This window comes from Microtus ochrogaster, linkage group LG5 (assembly GCF_000317375.1).
Source record: "Microtus ochrogaster isolate Prairie Vole_2 linkage group LG5, MicOch1.0, whole genome shotgun sequence".
Classification (NCBI taxonomy): domain Eukaryota; kingdom Metazoa; phylum Chordata; class Mammalia; order Rodentia; family Cricetidae; genus Microtus; species Microtus ochrogaster.
In genome coordinates this window covers 22,177,449-22,185,301 of record NC_022031.1, presented here as the reverse complement: position 1 = coordinate 22,185,301, position 7,853 = coordinate 22,177,449, and the positions used below count along the sequence as shown (strand labels likewise).

Genomic DNA, 7,853 nt, shown 5'->3' with positions numbered 1-7,853 from the left:
GCCATACTACACCAGGCTACCTGACATACTAAGGACTGTCCTGCCTTTGCCTACTAGCAGGAGCACAGACACACACTACAGTATCTGGCTTTATGTGAGTTCTGGGCGACAGAACTCAGGTTCTCAGTCTTGTGTGACAAAGGCTTCCCCACTGAGCTATCTCCCAGGCAATGATTTTCTGATGGTAGATCTTGCTCTCTCCATGCCTCAGTTACTGCTCTATTCACATGGGAAATGTCGGTGGCTGGGAGATGCTTCTCAGAGCTCTCATGCCATTCTGCTAGGGCGGGAGACATCAGCAGATGATCCAAGAATCAGGATTCCTCCCAGTCACAGTCCAAACCAGGCCAGCCCACGTGGACACCTTAAAGGTAGTAAAAATGAAGCCACATAAAACCTACAGAGCAAGTAACACTGAAAAAAAAAAAGGAGGAAGAGGGAAGAAGGAGGAAAAGGAGAAGGAGGAAAAAGAGGAGGAAAAAGAGGAGGAAGAAGAGGAGGAGGAGAAAGAGGAAGAAGGAGGAGGATTTCTGACTCCTGTCCCTCATCCCCCCAAAAAGGAAAGAAGAATTCTAGAGGAACTAGAGAGCTGGCTCATCAGCAAGACAAGCACAGCTGAATTCTGTCTGCAGAACACACTTTGGGATTTTTTTAAAAGACTGAACAGGGTGACGCATGTTTGTAATCCCAGAACTGGGGATGCAGAGACAGGGGACCTTCAGATTTGTGGGAAAGCTAGCTCACTCAGAAAGCTGTAGCCACTAAGAGGTCTGCATTAAAAAAGAACAACAATGATGAACAGTACCTGAGGAACGGCACCTGCAGTTGTCCTCTGGGTCTTCATGCACACACATGCAGAAGCACACACACAAGCACACATGCACAAGCACATACACACGCAAGCACTCTAAGGGAAATACTAGGGTGTGTAATATGAAGTCTGATAAAAAATCAAAGACTTTGAGGACAAAATGGAAAGCTGCATACAGACAAAACATTTAGAAAATCTCAACGTAGAGCATGATAATACATATAATATCTATATAATCATTTTAACTTGTCCATCAGCTTGTGTGCATGGTAGTTAGCCAAAACTATTTGGTCTTAGAAAATTACAAGTGGAAAGAAGCCAAATTAACAACAGAACCAGACTAAGCTGCTGGCACCACAGCCTTATGGGTTCTGGCCCAGTGTTCTTTGTCTTCCTAATAATATGCATGCATCCATCTCAAAGACAAAGGCCCCAGAAACAACAAGGCCAGCAGAGCCAAGAGAGGAAAAGCAGAGTAGAAAAAGAAAAGTAAGACAGAAATCTGAGAGATTTTTAAAGAGGTATTCATAAAATAAATATAAATTGAATCTAGCACTCGTGGAAAACATTGAGGTAGACAGAAAACTGCATGCGTATGCTCACAAACATGAGACAGTTGTAAATTTAAATGGTATAAAAATATCTTCTATCATTAAAAAGTCCATTAAGCTTCTGTTTTGAGGGGCTAGAGAGATGTTTTAGTGGTTAAGAGAATGTATTGTTCTTACAGAGGACCCAAGTTCCGTTTGCAGCACCTGCCATCAGGCAGCTCACAATCACCTGTAACTCCAGCTCCAGGGAACCCAGCACCTACAGCCTCTGTGGGCATGTGCCCACACACAGATATACACACCCATACATCTAATTAAAATGAAATAAATCCTTTTAAAAATGAATCTAATTTTAAAATGTTTATTTTAAAATAAGTTGAAATAAATAAATAAATAAAAATAAGTTGAGCCATGGAAAGGCTGCAAAAATAAGTTTCTGTATGTCTTTCAACTGGTTTCTACTAATATTAATACCCTACATCATCATTTTATGTTTATGAAAATCAAGAACCAGGAAATTAAGCATGAGTGCAATATAATTAAGACCACTGTGGAATTCTTTCTAATTTTATTGGTTTTTGGATTAGCATCCCTTTTTGTTCAGGTTCCAATTCAGGATTCCACGTTGCATCCAGCTGTCCTACTTGAGTATGCTTCAACTGACTGAACTCCCTCAGTCTGTCTGTTTCTCTTACGCCCTTGGTACCCTTAAATGACACCTGTGTGCGGTGTGCACACAGGAAGATGACTCAGGCTGATCTCAAGTCTCAGCTTCTGCCTCCAAAAAACTGGTCGGTTATTTTATCAAATACTTATCAACTTGAATTTATCTAAGGCTCCCTTATGTTGAGAAGAGATTCCCATATTGTTTGGGACAAATACCACAGAGATACTCATGTATTCTTCTTATTGGCAAACAAAATTATGTCATTTTATGACTAGGCCATGGAGTGCGCTGTTTGCACAAACAATATTCTGGGTGTGTCTGTGAAAGTACTCTGAATTAAATTAGCAACTGAGCTGGAGGACTGAATACAGAAGGTACCTGCCCTCCCTTGAGTGGGTAGGTCTCTCCCTGGCAGGTGAGCGAACAGGACAGAGAGGCTGATCCTCGTCCCAGAAGGAGAGCTCCTTCCCAACTGTCTTCAGACTTGCTGCTGCTTGCTTTCGGACTCAGTCTGAAACTTTGGCTCTCCGAGGGTCCTAACTGCTGTCTCCAGATCTATGCTTCAGCAACAGCCTGCCCGGTTCTCGGCACTTGGCATCACGCTGGAACACACCATGGGCTCCCCAGTCCTCCAACTTACTAAGTATTTCTGCTGATTTGGGGACTTGTCACCTTCCATAACTGTGAAGCAGCTCCTTATGATAAATGTACTTACATCCTAATAGCTGTGTTTCTCTGGAGAGTTCTAACTAACTCCCTTCTGAGGGTGTGTATAAAGGGTTACAGGACTATGTCTTATCACTGGCAATGGTAACTCTGACCATGTGGGAAAAGTGAGTTATGACAGGCTGCTTCATAAAAGTACTGTATTTCCATTTGCAATTAATAATCTTGGAAAGATTCACTGAAAGAATTATCTCAGTTTTCTTTAAATTCTGACCCATTAATGTCTTTATTCATTAGTAGATATTATCTAAAACAATGCTACAGTACTTGCTTCTGATTTTCTATTTCTCTAATTCCTTCTGTACAAATTAATTAGAATTTTACTATCCCGTCATCTCATTTACTAATGCATTCAATTATTTATGTATTAAAGTATGCACTCATGGATATTTGACTTGTTCTATGGGTTATAACCCAATACTTTATTTATTTTTGTTTTGAGACAGGATCTCATGTAGCCCAGGCTGGCCTTGGGACTTTATATATAGCCAAGGATGATCTTTAATTTCTGATCCTCCTGTCTCTACCTCCTGGATGCTGAGATATAAGTGTGTGCTGGGTATCAAACCCAGGAACTCAGACATGTTAGATAAGTACTCTATCAACTGACCTAAAATGCCCAGAAGGGGAAGGAAAATTTCATCAGATTTTACCCGACTTATAGGTAAAGAGACTTATAAATGCCGATCCAGGAGTGACAAAAAAAATTCAGGGCCTGACAAGATTTGCCATTTGTACTCCAAACTTGAGCTTATGGTCCACTATATCTCAGAGTCCACTCTTCTCCCAAATCACAGAGAACAGCTCTACAGCTATCAGAGAATCATCCAGCAGAACTGGCAGAAACACAAATCAAGATGGGTATGGAGATGTGAACTTGTAACTCCACCGTTTTGAAAGGGGAGGGAGAAGGATCAGGATTACAAAGGCCAGCTTTGGCTGCACGGGAAGCTAAAGGCCATTCGGGGACACAAGTCTCCGAACAATCACAAAAGCCCGCAAATAAATGCAACAGATGCTTGTGTGGGGAAGAAGAGAACACATGCGAAGAAGTTTTCAAATGAACAGTTCTCAAGTTTAAGGGGCATTAAATCACTAACGAATCTCCTGCCATGTCACATTTTAATAATAATTTTTGAATGACTTTTATTTATACTAAAATCTGAGAGGCACTGAGAAAAAAAATTGAGAACCATTAAGACATACTAGAGTGGAGCAATGATGCTAAACTTGGGAACACTCATCACAAGGTCAGTGGGGCAGAGCTCAGAGCTGATGCTCAGCAGGCAGGAGGCCCTGGACGGTCTGATCCCTTCCAGCATCAACAGGAACAAAACCCACTGGTTCCGGTCCTCACTCCAGGGGTTTCTCATCATAAGTACGGAGTGTGGTCTGTACCTACTATTTGTTTTCTGTTTGTTTGTTTGTTTATTACTTTTTCTACATTCTCTTCCCTTCTCTCCTCCCAGTCCCCCAGCCACCCAATCCCCTCTTTTCCCAGCACTCCATCTCCTCCTCCTCTGTTTCTGTTTAGGAAAGGGCAGGTCTTCCATGGGTATCAACAAAGCAAGGCATATCAAGTTGCAGTAAGACTAAGCATCTCCCCATGTGTTAAGGCTGGACAAGGTACCCAGTATGAGGAGTAGGGTCCCAAAAGCTTGTAAAAGAGTCTAAGACAGTCCTTTTTCCCACTGTTAGGTGTCCCAAAAAAAGACCACACAACTGTAACATATACACAGAATGCCTAAATCAGTCCCATGAAGGCTCCATGATTCAAGTGGTTCAGTCTCTGTGAGCCCCTATAAGCCCAGGCTAGTTGGTTCTGTGAGTTTTCTTCTGGTGTCCTACGATCCTGTCTCCCCCTGTTCTGCAGGATTCCCCGAACTCCACTTAATGTTTGACCATGGGTCTGCATCTGTTTCCATCAGTTGCTGAACTAAGGCTCTCTGACAACAACTGGGCTAGGCACCAATCTATGTGTATAGGAAAATATCATTGGGCATCATTACGTTGACATTTTCCCCATTGGTTTTATCCTAGGTCTCTGGGTCATCCAGCCTGTGGGCTCTGGTGCTCCTGGCTGTTTCAGGGGTGGGCTTGCTCTCCTGGCATGGATTTTAAACTAGACTGGTCATTGGTTGGCCACTCCCTCAATTTCTAGGCCACCCTTACCCCAGTACATCCCATAGGCACGACAAAGGGTATGTCGAAGATTATGTGACTAGGCTTCCCTCCAGTTGAAGTCTTGTCTGGTCACAGGAGATAACCAGTATCCGCCATTGCTAGGAGTCTTAACTGGGGTCATCCTGGTAGATTCCTGGGAGACTCTCTTGTGCCAGACTTTTACCTGACTCTGAATGTCCCCCTTTCCAATAGTCTCTTTAGGTGCTCTACCTCCTTCCCCTACAAAGTGATCACTCATGTTCTCACTCAAAAAATCTCTTATATGTCCCCTTCCCAGGAAGATGCGGGGCATCCCCCTTGAATCCTCCTTGTTACCTAGACTTGCAGGTCTGTGAATGGTAGCATGGTTATCCTTTATTTAACAGCTAATATCCACTTATGAATGAATACATATCATGTTTGTCTTTCTCAGTCTGGGCTACCTCACTCAGAATGACTTTTTCTCACAATCAGTTAGCATGCTGTACTTATACGTACCTACTATTCGTAACAAGGTTCCAAGTTAATGCGGATAACTTCCGTTCTAAGAACTACAATTTGAAAATCACTCGTCCAGTTATGCATGGAGTAAATGACATGGGCCATCTTGTAGTCTTATTTACATGGATGCCCTATCTGTTCAAAGAGTTTTTAAGTCATTTGAGGTTTATGAAACCTCTTTTACTTTTTTGTCTATTTGGTAACCATCATAATAAAAACCATCAATTATAGTGATTCTACACTTATTTAGTTTTAGCTCTTTTTTTCCTTAGAAAAGAGAGCTATGACAGAGATTAAAACATAATGCAAAAACACTTTAAAATTAGGAGATGTCACCCTATAGAAGGAATTGTTTTATATTTATCATTAATAATCAGTGCAAGTAACTGCTTTCCGAATGAACCAGTTCAATCTCTGTCCCAGTACAAAAATTCCTTTTCTACACCCGAACTCCACCAAAACTTCTACCTTCATGGCAGGCACAGCAGACTATTCTTTTTTTAAAAAAAAAAAAATATTTTTATGGTCTACTTAACTTTATTTTATATGCATTGGTGTGAAGGTTTCAGATCCCCTGCAACTGGATCTTCAGACAATTGTGAGCTGCCACATGGGTGCTGGGAATTGAACCTGGGTCCTCTGGAAGAACAGTCAGTGCTCTTAACCACTGAGCCATCTCTCCATCCCCATGAACCATCTCTCCAGCCCCCCAGCAGACTACTCTTAGCTAGTTCTTAACTATGAAACTAAATACGTCTCCTCAGAACTCCCCCATTGTTTCCTCTGGGACCACACAAAGAATGTACAGCCCCATGCATGATATCCCGGCATCCATTCCTAGCTCACTAACATACTCCTAAGGAGAACTGATCACCTGTTTCCCACATCACTATGGGATGGCTCATCACAAGGTTTCCTCGGAGCACCGGCAAGAGCGTTGCCCCTCCTCCCTTACTAACTCTTTCCCAGTTCCAACCAGTCACTCTCATCACATCTCTGCAACTTTACAGAATCTCCAGACTACATGGAGCAGAAATGGATGGCTGTACCGGAAAATACAGTTTCAAGAAAGAGAGATTTTCAAGTATTCATTTTTATCAACTTATGATGAAGAGCAGTTATATGTTTTGCCTCCAGAGTTCCCTGTACTCGACACTAATGATTTCCAAACAGACAACCCCAGTGAACTGAAAACGGATGCCATTCACGTTTCATAGTGTCCCTCTCTTGCCTTGAATTAACTGGGAATTAACGGAAAGTTAAGAATCACAGATTTGGAGTACTACCCCAAGGAAAGCACAGAGAGTCTCATCCATCCAGAAAACTCAGCCTTCAACTCCTGGAAGAGAACACTATAGGAAAATATAACCTGCTCTCTGCTCTCCCTTCAACTCCTGGTCAAACCACTCTTGGAAATAATATATTAAGCAGCCTTCACTGGTGTCCCCAGCAAACACCGTTCTCATCATAGAGTTCTTTCCACAATAAGGAGCTTTCCTCTCGGATGAGGTTCTGATGCACTTCGTGGGTAAATCTCAGAGCTAAAGTCATCAACTCTGACGAACTAGTTGCACTAGCTTGCTCAAAATCTGGGGAGCCAGACTAGAAGGCACTGTTTATGTCTTGTCACCACATTAGAGTAAGTACCTAGGTAGTGCTTTAATTTCCTGTGTGATCCTCAGAAAGAACTTTTTTTAGTTTGTATGGAATTTACACATCATCCCCACTCACCAGCAACATCAATGGCCCTTCCTTTTCCCCCCAACCTTTCCTTTGCTGATCTCCTACCTCTTGAAGTTCGCTAGGGATGAGCAGGCAGTGCATGAGCCCCACACACACACTGTAAGAAATGGGCTTTGTTCATCTCACCTTATTTAATGTGTCTGAGCACCTTCTGGACTCCATGCACTCAAGGCGCCCATAAGCATATTCTGTAAACCTAGGAAACTTAGGTGTAGGATTGCATCCATGCGGAAAGAAAGGACTCATAGGAACTGCAGACTCATAGGAACTGCAGACAGGAGGGGCAAAAGCCTCCTAGGCTCACTTCCTGTCTCCTAGGCTCAGTTCTTGCAGTTCAACACCACTGAACAGCAGCTAATAAGCCTTACAGTCTACAGCTAGCATCTGGAACAAAGAGACCCGTGTTTCTAACTCACTACTAACCAGACTTGTTGCTCTGTTCCCACGTTGCTTCAGTATTGTTGCTTCTGGGTCTAAGGATCCATCTGGCAGCAATGGTGAGATTTGAAGGCTATAAAAGCCGAATGAAGGGACTGAAAAGATGGCTTTCTGGGTAAAAACAATTTGCTGCCAAATCTGGCAACCTGAGTTAAATCCCTGCAACCTACATGGTGAAAAAAGTTATCACATATATGTTCTCTCTCTCTCTCTCTCTCTCTCTCTCTCTCTCTCTCTCTCTCTCTCTCTCTCT

At 42.6% G+C, this 7,853-nt stretch overlaps 1 protein-coding gene across 1 annotated transcript in view; it reads right to left on the bottom strand.

Moving 5' to 3' along the window:
- Faxc (failed axon connections homolog) overlaps positions 1 to 7,853 on the bottom strand; it is a 62,223-nt gene that overhangs the window by 12,687 nt on the left and 41,683 nt on the right. The gene's annotated exons all lie outside the window — the stretch shown is intronic.